Genomic DNA, 21,102 nt, shown 5'->3' with positions numbered 1-21,102 from the left:
CATCATAAAATCTTACAGTTTCAGTTTCTGAAGGACACACTAAAACAGAGTAGGATCCTGTAGCTTAATTTCCGCTTTCATTGGGATAGCATACTGAAGGAAATGCAGTCAGTGCTTTTACTTAGAGCTTCCTCCATAAATTGGAGAAGTGTTTGCTCCGGATAAACTCCAAAGAAGGCCCTAAATCTCCAAAGGTTTTCCAAAAGTATTGCTCTATCTAGATTGCAATGAGCATCTGTTATTTTTTACCCCCACACCCTGCAGAGAGAATTGGAAAGCAAGAAAATAATTATGTACAGATAGGCAATTTATGGACGAGCTCTTTCAAAAAGAGAAGCTCAAATCCTTCTTTTCACTTGCTCTTAAGAGATCAGGCACAGACTTGCAGAGATCCATGCCAAGGCTCTCAATAAATCAAGCACACACACAAATTCACATTGCAGGAGCTTGCAGGTTTAATTACATTTAGGCAGGTGTCAGGAATATTGGCAGGGGCATCTGTTTCCCTGACAAGTCCTGTTGTAGAGGAAGGACAATAATCCCTATAATCGAGATGATCCCTTGACAAGATTTTTAGAGAAGAGTTGACTGCCTCTGAAGCCCTTGATGTTTTACATCGGATGTACACCAGATGCCAATGCTTCTCTGGCTGTGTCTTCGAAAAGTAATCTCAAACCTTGAGTCCTTAATTATGTAAAATTAACATAAATCATTCTTTGTGTCTGAATTGGGAATTTACAGCAGGGTATAAAGCTATCACAGAGATCACGGATTTCAACAGCTTGAAATTAGTGAAAATGATGTGGGGTGTTAATGCTTTCCCCACATTCTGATCTGCACAACTCACAATGGGTATGAGATGTTGCACAGAGGAAAACTTGAAATCCGTTGAGGTTTTTACTTTACGGGAATAGACCAAGTCCTCTAAGGAGAGCCTTTATAGAGGTGTGCCAAGTTCCAAGGAAATAGTCACACCCACACATTTTAGGAAGTTTTTCAAAGCTTTGCGAGCTTCATGAAGTTCATGCAATGGAGAAAATGTTTTAAAAAAAGCTCGCTGGGAAGAAAATACCACAAATGAATTTTCAGTGCAACAAAAATACTATGTTAGTGGGAGAATTTTCTCACAAAAAAACCTTTGTGAGAAAATGCTTCTGTGGAAATTATTTTTTTGCAGGATTTATATATTGCATGGAGGAGACTTATTCAAAGTTAACAAACATTGCAACATGAGCTGTAAAATTTGTCACTTTTGATAAACCTGGAAGGTGAAATCATAATAGAGATCATAGGGTGAGCCTTCAAGGTAGGTCATCGGTTTCTTTAATGAAAACCCGGAACATTGATTCCACATATCTACCAATTTATTTCAGCTTGTTAATCTATTCCCACACTCTGGAGAACAACTTGATTGTTCCCTATATCTAGCAAAGGAGACATGGCAGCCTGATGCACAAAATACTTTGCAATCACAAAGCTGGTTGCACTGACTCAACTTTGCAAATGCCAGAAGTGCACCATACAAAACTGCTTTGCAAATCATAATGGGCATGCTAATAAGAGTCACAAGAAAAGGGAGATTCTCATTGGAATGCACAATGCTTAGTAGCTTTTTTTCAATTGCAAAGCAGGGAATCCTTCAACACGTGGAGGCAGGCGGTAACCATTTGTAAAGTGGAGGCTGCTTGTGCAGGCAGAAAACATTAGGAGATACAGACCTTGGTCACATGGATCACTGCATGCCCTCCCAGATGTCGCATTTCCAGTACACCCCATAAGTGGCTTTTTGACTTATTTTCTACCATGGGTTGCAAAGCAGGAATTCTGGGAAAGTGAATGCTGGGATCAAGGTTTGCAGGACTTCGTCCCAGCGTTAACTTATTTCCTCCATGAACCACAAACCAATTCCTGCATCAATAAAATTCAATAGCTGGGCATATTGCCATTTTGCCCAAAAAAGAACTTTGCTATGTGAGGTTTTTGAGTATCTCTTGTCCTGCAAACAGAGAGCCTGGTCACAGTACAATGCAATAATGTTTTTTCTTGGGCATCTCAAGCGTCATTAGAAGCATGCTCCTAAAGCTCATGCAAGATCATGGAATCATTGCCGCATCAGCTGACTCTTCCTAGTAGCTATGTAACTTCTGAACTGTATCTGTTCACCAAATCAATGCTGCACAGGAGTTTGCCACTGCCCTAGAATACATGAAATGTTTTGAAGAGAAAACTGCGGTTAGGTAAACTAATATTACTCATCTAGGTTTGCTGGACATTTACCAACTGAAAGCCAAACTATGCTACCATTTGTAATTAGTCATTTGTAATTTAATATTCTTGTTTCATCGTTGATTTTTCATTTGTTTTACTTTATGATAATTGAAGGGGAAAGATGTACTGAGTTTTCTAACTCATTCGTTCTCAATACCTCTGGTTGTGTGTGGGAGGGGTTTTCGTAGATTTTTAGGATGTTAAGAAGGGAGTTTAGTAAGGGATAACAGACCTGATTTAGAGTTTTGCAGGCAGGGTACTCTGTCACAAGACTACGGAATACCCTGTCAGTCAATCCCTAGGTCTGTAAGCATAATTCTGAGTTGGGCAGTCCATCTGTTTTCCAATCCAGTGCCCCTGTTGGCTCTGTCATTAGAAAACCCACTCTAATGACTCAACAGAGTAGGGGTAGCGTCAGACTGCCCTCCCTATTAGGAAGGGTCTGATGTCCTTTCTTCTGTCCATCACAAACAGGCAAAACGTACTCGTCAAGAACAGGAAAAACAAGTAATGACCTCCACGTAGGGGGAGAAAGCTCCTAGGGTGTGGATACCATATATTATATTTTGTAAGATTATGACGCTTTTGCGTAAAACAATGATGCAAAAGGCGGTGTTAACGTTTCATAAATCAGGCCCCATATGTTTTCTACATTTTTCAGACACAAACTCCTACTTTATTTTGTTGATGAAAAACAAAAAAGTTTGGTGCAAAGCCGTCAGATGGATTAAACCTTTTGTACCTTCACAGGAGTTGAATGGCAGCAGGTCCTGTTAAGGCACAGAGATCACCACAGGAATGACGGTGAGCTCTTAATTTGGCAGACAGCAGTCTGTTCGCGTTGGAAAAGGAGATGATCTCCACTACCCGTCAAAGTCTTAATAGGGTCCATGGTGTTCTGTGGTAAATCAAGAGGTGAAACATGTTTTACCTTTGCATTTAGCCTTGGAAAAAGTGTTGAATACCTTGTTTTATCCACAGTACCCCACACCTATTGTACATTGTTCCTGACCTAATTACCACCAGAAAAGGGCTAGTGCTAAAGATGGCTTCATTTTCAGCCATTTGATGCAATTTAACTACACCAAGCTACGTTTTTTTCATCAAACTAAAATTCAAGGGAAAATGATAAAATTAGCAGAAATTGAGGTTTGACATATTGTTTATGTGGGTATTTCTCATGATGTACTAAATTGCAAAACAAAAATGTATCATTCTTTAGGATTTTTTCCCACAAAGCTGCTTTTTGCTGGATTTGTTTTTTTTGTTTATAACTTTGCTAACTTTATGACATGGACCGAGTTCCTGAAGAAGGCAAAAGTGAAACTGCCCTCCCAGAACTTTTCAAACAGGTGTAAAGTTATCTTTAGAGATGTAGAAATAAAAGTGAATTATTCTGGACAAGGGACATTTTTATATATCTATTTCTGTTCTTGATATGCAATTTACAAATCTATTAGCAACATAAACTTTTAAAGCATGGCACACTGAAAAAAATATTAATTAGTGAACCTGTTGTGTTTACAAAGCCCTAGAAATGGACTGACCTGAATCTCTATACATTGCGCAAAATAGTTCAGCAACTGCTGTAATGCACGGGGCCACCCCATTCAGAGGGGCCCGCTTATGGCGGCAACATTGGGACAGAATGTGGGGGGTGGGGATAGGCAGGCTCCCCGGCCCCCACCCTGCAATGAAACACAGGCAATTGGTTGTAGAGGGGCCCACTGCCCCAGAAGCACTGTTTGGGACCCCGGAAGCACTCTGTGCTTATAAGGCAGCTGTGGTTGGCGAGCGTGTCTTTCTCGTGCTCGCTGATCGGTCCAGGGGCCCCAGTTGCCGCAAAAAGAATTACCCACCCCCTCCCCTGTTGTTGGGCATCTGTCTCTACTGAATTAGTTCCTTTCTTTTCTTACAGTTAGATTCAAATGTTCTAAATATCCAATTGTGGTCCACATGCTAACGATTTGTTTTTCAGGTGACTCGATTTGTGGTGAATGGACAGTTATAGTTTGTTAGTTTGTCGTATTTTGGGTACGATGGTGGGTAGGGTGAGATCATGACTGGGAATATAAAAGGGTACCTTTTTTATTGCAAAATTGGGTGACAAGCTAATTGGACCCTCCAAAAGGTGCTGGTTGGGAAGTGTGGATGACACACAGGGGCGCGGGGGTTGCGAGCGGTCGCTGGCATCTTGCCACTAGGACCAGCCACCCGCGCATGCACAGAAGGTCAGAAGCGAGCACTGGCCCTTGGGGGGTGGAGTCTCAGGGTGGTGGGGGCACCCGAGGTAGGTATCCTTGCAGGCAGCCTGGCCCCCTCCACAGTAATCCAGTTTGGAAGGTATGAGAACACCCTGATGGTGATCCTACCCCTGGGAGTTGTAGCGTGAGGAGGGGAAGGGTTTGGGGTGTGGGAAAACAGTCATGATCTCATTCACAGCCACCAACATTGGGTACACAGGAACAAATGTTTTTTTAGTCAGTGACAGGAATGTGAATGTATTAGCGTACTATGTTAAGGCTAGGCATCTCTTGAACTCTGTAAATACTTTGTGAACATGATTGTGGTTACTGCGTATAATTGTGATTAACAATATTTTGTCAATAAAAATACTGCCAGGGGTTTATGACCCCCTAATCCCAAAGTGAAGTGCATCTAAGGTTTTAATTCAAGCTTACGCGGGGGGAGTGGTGTTTGGTGGTAGGATGCCTCGGTGATACCCAGCCATATAAGAACTGTGAAAAACATGAACGCTGGAAACTAAGGTTCCCAATTAAAAACATTGTTACACATGTATTCTTCGGTGCATCTACACCATTGTGGAACTCTCTTGCAGCTGAACTGGGATGCGCCAAACATCTACTGCCAGAACATATTTATTTGAAATACATCCAGAGCAATAAATATTTAAACGTACTGTTAAGCCGCAGCCTTTTCAGGCGTTATATTTCTTCCTAAGCCACATTCTTCCACCAAGCATCTCACTCTCATGGAGTTTTACTCTCACTTCACTTTTCTGTTAGGCCACATTTTTGCCAGGCCTTCTGTTTCTTCCACCCTTTCCTCTTGGATATACCTCAATGACTTAGCCCAACTTCTTTCTCCAATGTAGCCCTACCCTCACTTCAATTTTCTTTTCCAATCCTCACTTTTCTGTACTTCTATCATAATTACAATTTGGTACTCTCTCCTGGTGTAACTGAGATGTGGCAAATCATTATTGTAGTTCTGTAAAAAGCATTGCCTACAACTCAAGCAACAAATCTTTGACACACTATTAAGCCTCACCCTTTACATGCCATCTTTTCTCCTCAATCTCCCTTTAAGATATACTCCAATTCCTCCCAAACCTCGGCTCTGATTTAGGGGCTCATTACAAGTGGGAAACTCACCTGGATGAGGTGGCTGTCAACCAGGCTGCCTCGCCCCCTGACATTTTACGATGTTCTCACCCTGCTGATCGGCAGGAACATCATATTATGATGTTCCCACCAGTCAGCCTTGCCGGAGCAGTGCTATGGTATTTTGCTTCTGCTCCCTTAAGAGCCAGCCTTTCCATGATGGGGTCCCCGCCATGGAAAGGATGGCGGAAAAAGGAGTTGTGATCAGCACGGTGGGGCTGAGTTCAGCACCGCCATGGCTGACCACAAGTCTGACCGCCATCAGCCCATCAGGAACCATATTTCCGGAGGTGACAGCAGTCCCCTGCGCTCTGACTGCAAGGGTCATAATGTGGCAGTCAGACTGCCTGGAGTGCGGCAGTCTGACCGCCACCCTGAGTCTGGCGGTCCTTGGTCCGCCAGACTCATAATAAGGCCCTTGGAGCCAGATGTAGCAAGCCTTTTTGCATTCGCTTACAGTGCGAATGCCCGTTTGCGAATGCAAAAACGCCTTTCAGTATTTATGAAAGGCATTCGCAACGCAAATTTAAGGAATCGCTAAAATAGCGATTCCTTAAATTTACGACCCCATTTAGAGAATCGCAAATTGCGATTCTCTAAATAAGAAATCGCAAATAAGGAATCCTTATTTGCGATTTCTAAACAAAATGTATCCAGCAATTCCTTAATGCGAATTTGGCATTAAGGAATCGCAATTACCACCAAGTAAAACTTGGTGGTAACCATGTGCAAATTTTAAAAATGCATTAAAAATGCATTTTTAAAATTGACATGTAACGCACACATTCCCCTTTGGCATGTGTGCGCCTTACATGTCCCAAAAAACTTTTAGTTTCGCATAGGTGCGAATGGGGGCTGTATCGCAATTTGCGATTTGGTAATAGCATTCGCGAATTTTAAGAACTCACTATTACCGAATTGCAAATATGATACATAGCATTTTGCGAATCAGAAATAGCAATTTCTTAAAATTTGCTATTACTGATTTGCAAAAGGCTTTTTTGGTACAACTAGCCCTTAGTTCTTATCTCACTTTTATCTCTCTCTCCATCCTCCCATTAGTCTGTAACTCAATCAGGTGCTCTTCATCCATAACATTCAAACAACGACCCAGCCAGTTATGATATGGTTAGGTGTTTCAACTGTTTCTTGTAAAATGCCCTGCATTACTTGTTTAATTGTAGAGGATGCTGATGCTGTTGGTCTACTGCACTACATAAGCATATTAAAATAAAATTAAAAAAATATTTTATTTACTGCATGATGCACAATCCATTTTAAATATGAATATATGAACATCAAATTGAAGAAACAGAAAAAGGTCGAATACAGCATCCACTAGCCACCTTGCACAGAGATACAACATAATAAGCATGGCAGGTACTCATACCTCTTAACACCAATGAGGGCCCTGATTAAAGTGGCACAGAGCAGGGGCTCCAAAATTATCAGGTCCAAATAACTGATTCCGGATATTAATTGCACCTAAGAACTATACGAAAATGACATTTTGCCCCTGGAACACAGAGAACATGTCAATTCAGAATTACTTTATCCTTTTCCTCATGCAAATAAGCCATTCCAGATACAATTCTGCTCCCATTTACCAACTGTTTAACCAGTGTTGGACTTTTTTTGCTTGTGCAGGGTTATCCCCAATCTTTTTGCCTTCTATTTTTTCTGACCTGTTGCTGTTGGCTTTTGAACTCTGAACACTTTACCACTGTTAACCAGTGCTGAAGTGCATATGCTCTGTGTGTACATTGTATGTAATTGGCTTATCCATGATTGCCATATTTGATTTACTAGTAAGTCCCTAGTAAAGTGCACTAGAGGTGCCAGGGCCTGTAAATCAAATGCTACTAGTGGGCCTGCAGCACTGATTGTGCCACCCACATAAGTAGCTCTGTAATCATGTCTCAGACCTGCCACTGCAGTGCCTGTGTGTGCAGTTTTAACTGTAAATTCGACTTGGCAAGTGTACCCACTTGCCAGGCCTAAACCTTCCATTTTCTTACATGTAAGGCACCCCTAAGGTAGGCCCTAGCTAGCCCCAAGGGCAGGGCGCAGTGTATGGTTAAGGTAGGATATATAGTAATGTGTTTTATATGTCCTGACAGTGAAATATTGATAAATCTGTTTTTCACTGTTGCAAGGCCTGTCCCTCTCATAGGTTAACATGGGGGCTACCTTTAAATCTGATTAAAGTGCAGATTCCCTTTAGGAATGGATGGACATGTGGAGTTTGGGGTCTCTGAGCTCACAATTTAAAAATACATCTTTTAGTAAAGTTGATTTTAAGATTGTGTGTTTGAAAATGCCACTTTTAGAAAGTCAGCATTTTCTTGCTTATACCATTTCTGTGACTCTGCCTGTTTGTGGATTCCATGCCTGGGTCAGTTTAACAGTTGGGCTGGTTGCACCTCACACTAGACAGTGACACAAAGGGAGCTGGGGTGTGGTCTGCATTTCCCGATGAGCCATCTGTGCTGGGAGGGAGGGGAGGAATGGTCACTTACACCTGAAAGGGCTGCGCCTGTCCTCACACAATGCAGTCTCCGACCCCCTGGTGAGTGTCTGGGGCCTGGCCTGGGCAAGGCAGGATTTCACATTCACAAGAGACTTTACTTTGAAGTAGGCCTACTTCAAAGGAGAAATTGGGTATAAGAAGGGCACCCAAAACCACAGGCTTTAGATCACTTCTGGACATCAAGAGGAACCTCTGCCTGGAGAAGAGCTGAATAGCTGAGGAGAAGTGCTGCCCTGCCTGTGACTGTGCTTTGTGGAGCTATCCTGCAATTGCTGCTTCTGCCAGAGTAAGAGGGCAAAGACTGGACTTTGTGTGCCTTCCATCTTGTGAAGAAATCTCCAAGGGCTTGATTTAGAGCTTGCCTCCTGTTGTTGAAGTCTCAGGGACAGCAAAGACTTCTCTCTGCCAGCACCTGGAGTCTCTGGAGAGACTCCTCTTCAGCCCTGTGGTGCCCATCCAGTTCCTGAGACCCTGAAAGGAGAAGCTGGCAACATAAAGACAAGGAAATCCACGCACAGAGCGGTGTGCGGGGAAAAGATTGACGCAACTCTGATCTGCGGCTGAAAAAACGAAGCGCCGCTGGCTCCGCAGCTGAGAAACGACGCTCGCAAGAAACGCGACCGAAGAATCTACGCAAGGAGCAGAAGAAATGACGCGCAGCATCACTGACGGAGGCTGGGAGATCACAACCCACACTGTGGGGTTTTCGGATCATTGTGAGGCTGGATTTCCGACTCAAGTACCGCTGTGCGTGGAAAAACAACTCAAGGCCTGCCCGCACCCGAGAGTGCTGACCGGATCGACGCATCGCTCTCCTGCGGAGAGAAGAAACGACACGCCCGACCGGGCGAAAGGAGAAATGACGCACGGTCCCTCTTGTGAGTGGAATCAACGCCTCGCAAGCCCTTTTTGACGCACACTCGCCCGTGCGGGGTTATTTTTGACACGCACCAGGTACATTTTCACGCTAGCATCACTAGTGTGTGTTTAAAACTACTTAAAGACTCTTTTTGATTTTTAATTGATAACTTGACTTGTGTATTGTGGATTTTTTTTGTTTTGGTCTTGTTTTGTTTAGATAAATATTTCCTATTTTTCTAAACTGGTGTTGTGTCATTTTGTAGTGTTTTCATTAAGTTACTGTGTGTGTTGGTAAAAATACTTTACACCTAGCACTCTGTAGTTAAGCCTACTGATCTGCCAAGCTACCAAGGGGGTAAGCAGGGGTTAGCTGAGGGTGATCCTCTTTTATCCTGACTAGAGTGAAGGTCCTTGCTTGAACAGGGGGTAACCTGACTGTCAACCAAAGAACCCATTTCTAACATTGGTGATCAGCGGTTGGGATTTGGACTTGTGTTTGTACTTGACATACAGTAATTAAGTGTACACTACTATTTTGAGTGCAGACCACTACGTGACCACATACTACTTGTTTGGTGATCTTTTGCTTTTTCTCTTAAGGACTCCTTTTTGTTCTACTTCCATGATTTTGCTGATCTCTAGACTGATACTTTTTACTTCATTGGGAACTTATTTTCTGCCTTTGGAACTTTGCACTTGTGACCATCATGTCTCAATCTGGAGATGCAACAGCTGGAGCTGTGTTTGAAATGGAGAAACTGACTGAAGGAGCACTCAGTTGCTCAATTGAAACAGTTCCTTGAAGATCTTGACTGTCCCACAGAGAGCTCCACCAGGGAGGGGGAGCTGCAAAAGGCACAGAGCGCCTGGGTAACAGTCAAGGATAGGATAGGGCACACAGTGGAGGAGAATGTGAGTGGGGAAGTGCAGAGGATACACAGTGGTGTAGTGGAGGTACCTGTTACTCCTGGGGGGGGGGGGGGGGGCAGGAGGGGTAGCAGGGTGTCACCCAAGTGTCTGACTCCTGAAGAGTTACAGGACAGACAGGCAGAGAGGGCTCGTGGGTTGAAGTTCAAGGAGTTGAGGATGAAATGGGAGAAGGAGTAGGAAGAAAGGAGGAGGAACTTAGATATCAAAAAGAGGATTTAGGCTTATGAGCTCAAAATGAAGGAGCTGGAAGTCATGAGGGCTGAGTCCAGCTGGAATGGTGGCAGCAACTATTTTATATCCAGTACTGCTGAAGAAGTGCACATACCCAGAGATGTGGTGCCCCACTTGAAGGAGGGAGTTAACACACGCCAGGAGGTTCAGGGGTATGAGGTAGCTCCAGTGATGCACAGGGTCCTTGAGGTGGATTGGGGAACTGGCATAGGGAGTCATATTCCTAGTGATGGGAGGGACACTCTACTGACTCTAGATGATAGTGACAGGAGAGAGGTTCCCCCAGGTAGAAATCCTGGTTACGGAGTGTGACGACATCCCAGAAGAGTGTGGGTTGAGTGTCAGGGACAGTCAGGTACTGTCTCACCTGTCTCAGGAGGGGGATGTGGGTTGCTTTTTCAAAGCAGAGTCACTGGATGGTTGGGTGAAGGGTACTTTGGTTAATTCACATGAAGGGCTGAGTGATGTAATTGCTGGAGAGCATATGTCTAGTCCTTATTTTCCAGAGCTACGCCAACACCAGGTGGAGTGTGAGTTCTCTCACCCCAGGAAGCTTACAATGGAGGCAGACTTCTGGGTGCGTACCAGAGAGTCTGAAGAGGCATTTGGGGGTGCTCCTGAGAAGAGTGGTCTAGGTAGTTCTCAACCAGGTGAGGTAGGGAAGGATTGCAGTGCCCCAGGTAGGTCCCAGTGTAGTGGGATGGGTGAGGGACCCCATGTCCAGTCTCAGAGAAGAGGGAATGGGGATGGGTTGAGGCCCAAGGTGCCCGAGATCCGGTCCCAGGTCCTGGAGGGTTCCATGAGGGAACACCAGGAGGGTAACCTAGCCTGTACCATAGGGCCATTTCTTGAGGGAGACCCCACGGTGTCAGGAGAACTTGGGGGGGGGGGGGGGGGGCAGCTGTAGTCAGTGTCCCACCAGTTCTGGTGTCTGGCAGTACCACTCCTAGTGAGGGGGTGCAGACGTCCAGACAGAGGGTTGAGAGGGGGTTGAGGACCCCAGTGGAGAACCTGGAGGGTCAGGGGTCAGCTCTGAGAGCAGAGCCCCCCAGGAATGACCTTGGTGAGACCATTTCTGGGTTGGGGGGAAGCCAGACTCTGTCAGATGGGCAGAGGTCAGGGGACCTGTGCCAGCCAGACTCTTGGGTGGCCTTTGGGGACGGTGTGTCCCTTGAGGGGGGTAAGTGTGCCCCCCTGGAAGTCCTGGTGTGCCAGGCAATGGTTCTACCGCAGGGTGGTGACTCTAGGTTGAATGATCAGGTTCAGGGGGTAAACTCTGACCTGATGGGGGTAGGTGTGCTCCCAAGGAAGTCTTGGTGTGCCAGGCAGTGGTTCAACCGCAGGGTGGTGACTCTGGGTTGGATGACCAGGTTCAGAGGGTAAACTCTGACCTGGTGTGGGGTAGGTATGCCCCCCTGGAAGTCTTGGGTTGCCAGGCTGTTGTCCAGTCTGTGGGTACAGACCCTGGACTAGAGGATCAGGTGCAGGGGGTAAACCCTGACCTGAAAGGGGGGGCGGTTTGCCCAATCACCCCCCCCCCCCAGTGTGATTTCAAGGGGTACTCTCCCTGAGCCGGGGGTGCAGAACCCTGGGAGTAGGGGAAGGGGGGGAGAGAGACTCACCCCTGACCCCAGTGCAATCTAATGGTACAGACCCTGGATTGGAAGGCCAGGTTCAGGGTGTCTCTCCTGACCTGGAGGAAGGGGCTACTGCTAACAGTGCCCCTACCATGTTGTCTTCTGGGGGGGCCACTCCTAGTTGGTGGGTGCAGGACCCCAGAAGGGAGGGCAAGGGGGGAGGAAGCCTCACCCCTGTCCCTAATCCAACCTGAAGGTACAGACCCCAAGTTGGAGAACCAGTTGCAGGTTAACACCCCTGCACTGGTGGGAGAATTTTGCAGGACTGCTTCTACAAGCATCCTGACAATTTTGTACTCCGGGGGTGATGCTCCTAGAGGGAGGGTACAGAGCCCCAGAGGGGAGGACCTGGGTCAGGTTGTCATCCCTGACCTGGTGGAAGAGAGAGTGGTCAAAGGGTGCCAGGCACCTGGGGCTACCGCCCCCCACACTCAGCAGTCACAGTGGTTGGAGAGGCCTGAGGTTGGGATCTCATCCCTGACAGTTGTCCGGGGCCACTGTGGCTTGCTGTCCTGGTGGACAGAGTTGCCCCTGGGGGGGGGACGAGGATCACACTCCAGGGGTGGAGTGGGCAACACCACTGTGTTTGCCCTGGTGGTGCTATCTGCCCATTGGGATACATCTGTGAGCAAAGTAAAGTTAGGTGCTGCACAGATGGTATCTGCAGATGTGGAGAAGGGTTCCCCATGGGTTAATTTAGTGGGCCCTGAGAGTATGGACAGAGGGATTCGACTGGAGTCAGAAAGGCGTAGAACTGGAACATGCCCCTGCTGTTGTGGGCCTGGGTCCTTGTTCTATCGCCCCAATCAGGGAAGTACATCAAGGTATTGATTGTTCTCCCCTGGCTTTAGGCTGACCTGTTGCTGTTGGCTTTTGAACTCTGAGCACTTTCCCACTGCTAACCAGTGCTGAAGTGCATATGCACTGTGTGTAAATTGTATGTAATTGGCTTATAAATGACTGGCATATTTGATTTACTAGTAAGTCCCTAGTAAAGTGCGCTAGAGGTTCCAGGGCCTGTAAATCAAATGCTACAAGTGGGCCTGCAGCACTGGCTGTGCCACCCACATAAGTAGCTCTGTAATCATGTCTCAGACCTGCCACTGCAGTGTCTGTGTGTGCAGTTTAAACTGTAAATTCGACTTGGCAAGTGTACCCACTTGCCAGGCCTAAACCTTCCCTTTTCTTACATGTAAGGCACCCCTAAGGTAGGCCCCATGTAGCCCCAAGGGCAGGGTGCAGTGTATGGTTAAGGTACGACATATAGTAATGTGTTTTATATGTCCTGACAGTGAAATATTGCTAAATCTGTTTTTCACTGTTGCAAGTCCTGTCCCTCTCATAGGTTAACATGGAGGCTACCTTTAAATCTGATTAAAGTGTAGATTCCCTTTGGGAACGGATGGACATGTGGCGTTTGGGGTCTCTGAGCTCACAATTTAAAAATACATCTTTTAGTAAAGTTGATTTTAAGATTGTGTGTTTGAAAATGCCACTTTTAGAAAGTCAGCATTTTCTTGCTTATACCATTTCTGTGACTCTGCCTGTTTGTGGATTCCCTGTCTGGGTCAGTTTGACAGTTGGGCTGGTTGCACCTCACACTAGACAGTGACACAAAGGGAGCTGGGGTGTAGTCTGCATTTCCTCATGAGCCATCTGTGCTAGGAGGGAGGGGAGGAGTGGTCACTTACACCTGAAAGGGCTGTGCCTGTCCTCACACAATGTAGTCTCTGACCCCCCCTGGTGAGTGTCTGGGGCCTGGCCAAGGCAGTATTTCACATTCACAAGAGACTTTACTTTGAAGTAGGCCTACTTCAAAGGAGAAATTGGGTATAAGAAGGGCACCCAAAACCACAGACTTTAGATCACTTCTGGACATCAAGAGAAACCTCTGCCTGGAGAAGAGCTGAATAGCTGAGGAGAAGTGCTGCCCTGCCTGTGACTGTGCTTTGTGGAACTATCCTGCAGTTGCTGCTTCTGCCAGAGTAAGATGGCAAAGACTGGACTTTGTGTGCCTTCCATCTTGTGAAGAAATCTCCAAGGGCTTGATTTAGAGCTTGCCTCCTGTTGTTGAAGTCTCAGGGACAGCAAAGACTTCTCTCTGCCAGCACCTGGAGTCTCTGGAGAGACTGCTATTCTGCCCTGTGGTGCCCATCCATTTCCTGGGACCCTGAAAGGAGAAGCTGGCAGCATAAACACAAGGAAATCCACCTACAGAGCGCCGCGCGGGGAAAATATTGACGCAACTCTGATCTGCAGCTGAAAAAACGACGCACCGCCGGCTCGGCAGCTGAGAAACGATGCTCGCAAGAAACGCGACCGAAGAATCAACGCACGGAGCATGAGAAATGATGCGCAGCAGGGGTTTTCGGATCATCGTGCGGCTGGATTTCCAACTCAAGTACCGCTGTGCGTGGAAAAACAACGTAAGGCCTGCCCGGACCCGGGAGTGCTGACCGGATCGACGCATCGCTCTCCTGGGGAAAGAAGAAACGACGCGCCCGACCCGGCGAAAGGAGAAACAACGCACGGTCCCACTCGTGAGTGGAATCAACACCTCGCAAGCCCTTTTTGACGCACACTCGCCTGTGCGGGGTTATTTGTGACACGCACCAGGTACATTTTTACGCTAGCAGCGCTAGTGTGTGTTTAAAACTACTTAAAGACTCTTTTTGATTTTTATTGAAAACTTGACTTGTGTATTGTGGATTTTTGTCGTTTTGGTCTTGTTTTGTTTAGATAAATATTTCCTATTTTTCTAAACTGGTGTTGTGTCATTTTGTAGTGTTTTCATTAAGTTCCTGTGTGTGTTGGTACAAATACTTTACACCTAGCACTCTAAAGTTACGCCTACTGCTCTGCCAAGCTACCAAGGGGGTAAGCAGGGGTTAGCTGAGGGTGATCCTCTTTAACCCTGACTAGAGTGAGGGTCCTTGCTTGAACAGGGGGTAACCTGACTGTCAACCAAAGACCCCATGTCTAACAACCAGGTTGTAAGTTGGTTTGTGAGAGAGGGGAACATCTCAGAGGAAGGGCAGACTATGGGCAAGCAGGAGAAAGCCCTGCTTCCTTTACCATTGAACCAAATAAAGAGGTGATTGATCTGCACTTGTGCCTAGAGCCCCTGCCCAATCCCCAGTCGGTTTTACTGTCTGACTTTTCTGACTGCTAAAACTGGGTTTGCCCTCAGTAAGTCCAGGTACAGTAACACACAGTACTTGTGATCAGAGAGAGTGATATCTCCCTGCTGAGTTCTAGAACTCCAGATCCGTTTGCACCATTCCCAGTAATTTTTCCACTGTGATGCAAATTGTCCCAAGAACTTCAACTCCCCATCACATGCATCTTTCTGTGAATTACGGGATCTCAAGGCATAGCCATGATACACTTACTCTTCTCACCATTGCATGTTGCAGCTTTCAGTCTGCATATGCGGATGTAACATGGTTACTTTCACGTTCAGGGTGCTGTGGGACTTCCTGAAGCTGTGTGCCTATGAATGGCCATCCCTTCATGCTCTCTACCTGGTCAGATGTGTTGAGAGTTATGGATTTCTATCCCAGGGTCCTCCTACTTGAGACCTGTGTGGTCTACCTTCTCTGTGTTGTGCTGATTGCCCAGTTCCTAAGATCTGGATTTTTGGGTCTTGGTCATTTGCAACTTCTGCTGGTGACAGAAAGTTGGATCTGCATCTCTGGGTTTTCCTAAATTGAGACGAGAGGCATTGCTGGCTCAAATTAATAGACCTTAGAAGTTGCATTGCTAGCAGGCTGTGCTCCTGCAAGGCAGTCTTGGGCCTCTCGAATAATGCATCCATCCTTTTACTGAAGGACAATAATGATGTAATTTATCTTGACAATAAGAGAAAGTTGTATACTGAAACTCACTAGGGGATGGCGGATTGTAGACTTCTCAGGAGTGGTATTCCTGATGCTCAACATCTCACCGACTCTGTTTTTAGCTTATTCTCTGTAAGTGAAAGCAGCTGCTGACTCTTCCCTCCTGTCCTCATTAAGCCTATGTGACTTTGTGTACATGACATTTTAAAGGCCCAACCATTGGAATGAGCTCTGAATATATTTTTGTGTAAAACAGGTTAATGCAGTTCACAAGAGTACCGGGCACTCAGGCCCGACTGCACATGCAGTAAAGGGCTATGACATTGCTGGCTGTGGCATGCACAGTGGAAAAGTTGAAGAGGATAGGCACCATCAGTTAGCACCCATCCACAGCACTTATGCTCTGTTCTTCAATGTTAGCAAGCACATATTCTGTCCCTCTCACAAATCAAATCCCAAATGGTGGCCTTGGGGCACTTCTTGCTCAACTCCATACAAAAACAAACATCATATCTGCAGCACTCCAGAAACCACCAACATTGCAACCGAAACTGTGCATGGGGCACTGCAAAAGAACACATGCATAATGCATTAACTGTCTACATACCTACTCTCTGACCAATGCACAAAAACTATATTCAGTGACATCAATCAATGTGCTCTTCTGTGATTTTTGAGTGCTGCTTATCCCTAAACATAAAGGACAGTCTTGTCATGCCACCTTTATACAGTCTTGATTTATTGACTGCTGGCCAAGGTTTATTATGTTAATGCATATGTTTTTTTTCTAATTCACAAATCTGTTGTTCATATTTTATCAACCTCGCATATTTGTTGTTATCATTCAGATATCTATTGTTCTGCATCACACATTTGTTTTTCTAATTACAGCGTCTAATGTTCTGATTGCGACATTTGCTATTGTAATTCAATGCTTTTTTTCCAGTTCACACACCTATTGTACTAATACACACACTTGTTCTGATTCTTATATTTGTACTAAATGTATCATTGTAGTACACAGACCTTTTTTTTATTATCCATAATTGTAGTTCTTATTCGGACATCTAGTCGATTGACAAAATAAATTGGACTAATGCTGACATATTTTGTTTTTACATGTGTCCTTTGTTCTACTAGCCACACCTCCTCTTCTGATTTCCACTTCGATAGTACTAATTCAGACACCTGGGCCTGATTGACGCAAAAGTAGTACAAACTTACAAAATTAAATTATATTTTGTACGTTTGCGCCACTTCTGCGTCAAAAAATGATGCAAATGCGGTGTTAAAAAAGTATAAATCATGCCCTTGGTGTTCTAGTCACTAAACGTATTGTTCAAATTCACAAACGTCCTCCAATTTCCCCATCTGTTGACACCAATTAGGAATATAGTTTTCTTAATTCACAAATATTGCACACATTCTCAAATTTAATGGTTTAGTATAAACTTCCATTGTTTTTAGTCAGATATGTCATGTTTTAATTCCTGCATCTCTTATGTCTATCCCATATTGCTCCACCTCCCATATCTGTATTCTGATTTTGAAATATATTTGTCTATTTTAGACACTTAGACTTCGAATTCCCAAATCCTAGTTTAGGTATCTAATTTTATAAATACCTTAATTGTTGTTACAGTTTAGGCAACTATTATTCTAATTACCACATCTATTGTTTTAGTTCTCACATTTAATATTTCTTTGGCCATGCCACTTGTTTTAATTCCCTCATCAATTGTTACAACTGAGACATAAATTGTTCTAAGAAAATGTCTGTAGCTTTAGTTGCCATTTTTATTGCTCTACTAACCATATTTGTTGTTGAAAATCAAACATCTGTTTTTAGAATTCCAACACCCATTGTTCTAATGTACATGTTTAACGTTCTATCATGTCTATTGTTCTGTCGCTCACATATATTATTATTCAAATGTCTATTGTTCCAATTAACAAATTATTGTTTCGATTAGGAGACATCTATTATTCTTACTGCCACATCTCTGTTTCTATTGCCTAAATCTAAGATTTTAATTTAAGAATACTCAACTTCCCCAAACTATTTTTTATTTCAGACATCCTTAGTTCTTATTCTGACACCTATTGTTCTGTCACCAAAATATTTTGTTCCTATTCAGACATATATTATTCTCATTCATGGAGATTTTATTCTAATGTGTATATTTTCTACCCACAGCTCAAAAACTGTTTTTCTACTGCCCCAATCTATTATAGTAACATTTATTTATGGAGCAGCAGAAAAAAGCATTTAGAAGAGAAACGGTGTACATGAAAATATAAGAAATAAGAGCTGATTTGAAATATTGATTTGGGACACTATTTGTTCGAAAGATTAATAGAGTAGCTAACTGATTAGTGGATTTCTCTACTATTCTAGTTATCACATGTATTGTTCTAATTCCTAATTTATTGTTCTACGACTTACATCTGATGTTTTGAAAAATATACCATTTAGATTCTGACTTCTATTGCTTTATTTCCCATGTTAATTATTCAAGTTCAGCTATCTATTAGTCTGGTAATCATTACGATTATTATTCTAGTTCCAACTTCTATTGTTCTGCAGTCCATGTGTATCATTCTAATTGTGACATATATAGCGTTTCAATTCACACATCTATTGTAGTGCACACATGGATTATTTATTTTTCCAATGCCTGCATCTGTAACCATATTACCATAGTAGGACTTTTCTAGTTCTAATGCACTCACGAAGTTGTGAGATATACGTGTTCCTGAAGTATAACAAATAATTCATTAATTTCAGAAGCAAAAGTTCATGATAATCCGCTTTATTCCTCCGTCTTGATAGGTGGTTGACACTTAATTCCAAAGGGAGCCATGTCTCAGCATGACTCAAACAACTCAAATGTGCTCGGTGCTACTTCTCAATCAAGTCCAAATTTATTTCGGGCAAAGCGCTTTATCAGGGGAGAATGTTTCCTCAAATGAAAATGCGAAATGTATCTTAAGGAGAACGAGGCGGTATACCACAAATCTATATGTCAATCTGCAAAACAGAAACGTACACAGTGTAACGCCGGAGAATTTAGGCATGCTCAAACAACGGTGCATGTGAACATTCCCAAAAAGAAAAAGGTGAGGGAGTGATCATGGGTATATTTATTTCAAACATCGAAATGAGTGCACCATGAACCAGCTGAGCTGCGCACTAAAAACGAAATGCGAGGGAAAGGTTAAGTGCCCAGGCAGAGATTAAACGTGCACTAAAAGACAAATAGACCCATATACAACCGGATGAAAGTATGCCGGACGTATCGGACAGTGAGGAGGTGATCAATGCCGCCCCACTTATGTGGGTAAAACAGAATGTAAGATTAAAACCAGATTAATTGAATTTAAAAGCAACATCGGAAATAAACATGAGAAGTCTAAGGTAGCGGTTCAATTCAATAATTTTGGTCATAATGTCAGCCAACTGAAGTTTTTGGTATTAGAAATTGTACCCACTCAAGACGTGGACAACAGAAGAAACCTGCTTAGAAGGGAATTATTGTAGGTCAAAAAATTGGACACGTTACACCCTAAAAGGTTAAACAATCGTAGGGAATTTTGCTGTTTTTTTATAGTGATCAGATTTTACTTTCACTTGTCCATCACACTCATTTACAGTAGTTTTTCATATGCGATCATTTTGTGCTTTCATTCATTATATTTATATATTTGGTGATCTGGTAAAAATGATTATACTTGTTCAAGTTGCCATTCCTTGGCGTCACCATACGCTTTTATTTCAGGCTTTTTCGTTGTTCTGGTATAACAGATGTGTCCAGAATCTATGTTTTTATGGCACTATTATGTTGTTTTGGATTTTATCTCTTTTATTGTTTTTATTTGTGCATGCTATTCACGATATTTGTTTGGTGTTTGGTGCATCGTCCCATTTAGAACATTGAATGTCCACAATTTGTTTTTACTTTCTGCATGCCACCTTTTTGTTGTTTGTTGTTTTGTTATCTGGCCACGGACACCCACATCTTACCATTCCACTTAGCTTGTATTACATTCTAACATGGCGACCAAAGTTGAGCGTGGGCGTCCTTAGTTTATTCCTCCGACCTCTTTTCCTGCACACATGGTGAACGTGATGAACGCCGGTCATAACTCTTTACTAACTGGTGAAGGACTCAAGGTTGCACTCGAGCACTTTGAGAGTCTCTTGAGTTTACACGCAAATGAGTAATACTTTTGGCACGAGCGGTAGTTTGCTTTATGTTGCCATCGTTAAGGTGGTCAGCTAATGAAACTTGCATGCTTTTATCGGTGTTCAGTTTCAGTGTTCATTCCTTACACACGGTAATCACCTCCTCACTGTCCGATACGTCCGGCATACTTTTATCCGGTTGTATATGGGCCTATTTGTCTTTTAGTGCACGTTTAATCTCTGCCTGGGCACTTAACCTTTCCCTCGCATTTCGGGGCATATTTATACTCTGTTTGTGCCGGAATTGCGTCGTTTTTTTGGACGCAATTCCGATGCAAAACTAACTCCATATTTATACTTTGGCGTTAGACGTGTCTAGCGCCAAAGTCCATGGAGTTTGCGTCATTTTTTAGCGTGGACACCTACTTTGCGTTAATGATATGCAAGGTAGGCGTTCCTGTCTAAAAAATTGACTCCGAGGCATGTGCGCCGTATTTACACTCCCGGGCAAAATTCACGCCCGGGAGTGGGCGGGTCAAAAAAAATGACGTACGGCCACTTTTGCGACGTTTTTTAGTGCCTGGTCAGGGCAGGCGTTAAGGGACCTGTGGGCTCGGAAGGAGCCCAGAGGTGCCCTCCCAAGCCCCCAGGGACACCCCCTGCCACCCTTGCCGACCCCAGGAGGACACCCAAGGCTGGAGGGACCCATCCCAGGGACATTAAGGTAAGTTCAGGTAACTGTTTTAAAAAAAAAAAATTGTGGCATAGGGGGGCCTGATTTGTGCCCCCCTACATGCCACTATGCCCAATGACCATGCCCAGGGGACAGAAGTCCCCTGGGCATGGCCATTGGGCAAGGGGGCATGACTCCTGTCTTTGCTAAGACAGGAGTCATTTCTATGGGGGTTGGGAGTCGAAAAAAATGGCGCGAATCGGGTTGAGGCGAAAAATTTGCCTCAGCCTGACTTGCCCCATTTTTTGGCGCCCAAGCTCCATATCCCCCTACGCCCGCGCTGCGTGGTGTACGTCGTTTTTTTTCACGCACACCAGGCAGTGCCGGCGGCTAACGCCGGCTAACGTCATTGAATAAATACGGCGCCCGCATGGTGCTTCAGAATGGCGTTAGCCGGCGCTAATTTTTTTGACGCAAAACTGCGTTAGAGCAGTTTTGCGTCAAAAAGTATAAATATGGCCCTTCGTTTTTAGCGCGCAGCTC

The 21,102-nt window shown here is 44.3% G+C and overlaps 1 protein-coding gene across 4 annotated transcripts in view; it reads left to right on the top strand.

The window, feature by feature from the left end:
- Positions 1-21,102, top strand: part of IPCEF1 (interaction protein for cytohesin exchange factors 1) — a 402,674-nt gene that overhangs the window by 71,237 nt on the left and 310,335 nt on the right. The window lies entirely within an intron of this gene.

Source organism: Pleurodeles waltl, chromosome 5 (assembly GCF_031143425.1).
Source record: "Pleurodeles waltl isolate 20211129_DDA chromosome 5, aPleWal1.hap1.20221129, whole genome shotgun sequence".
NCBI classification, from domain to species: Eukaryota; Metazoa; Chordata; class Amphibia; order Caudata; family Salamandridae; genus Pleurodeles; species Pleurodeles waltl.
This window is presented reverse-complemented; position numbering and strand designations above follow the sequence as displayed.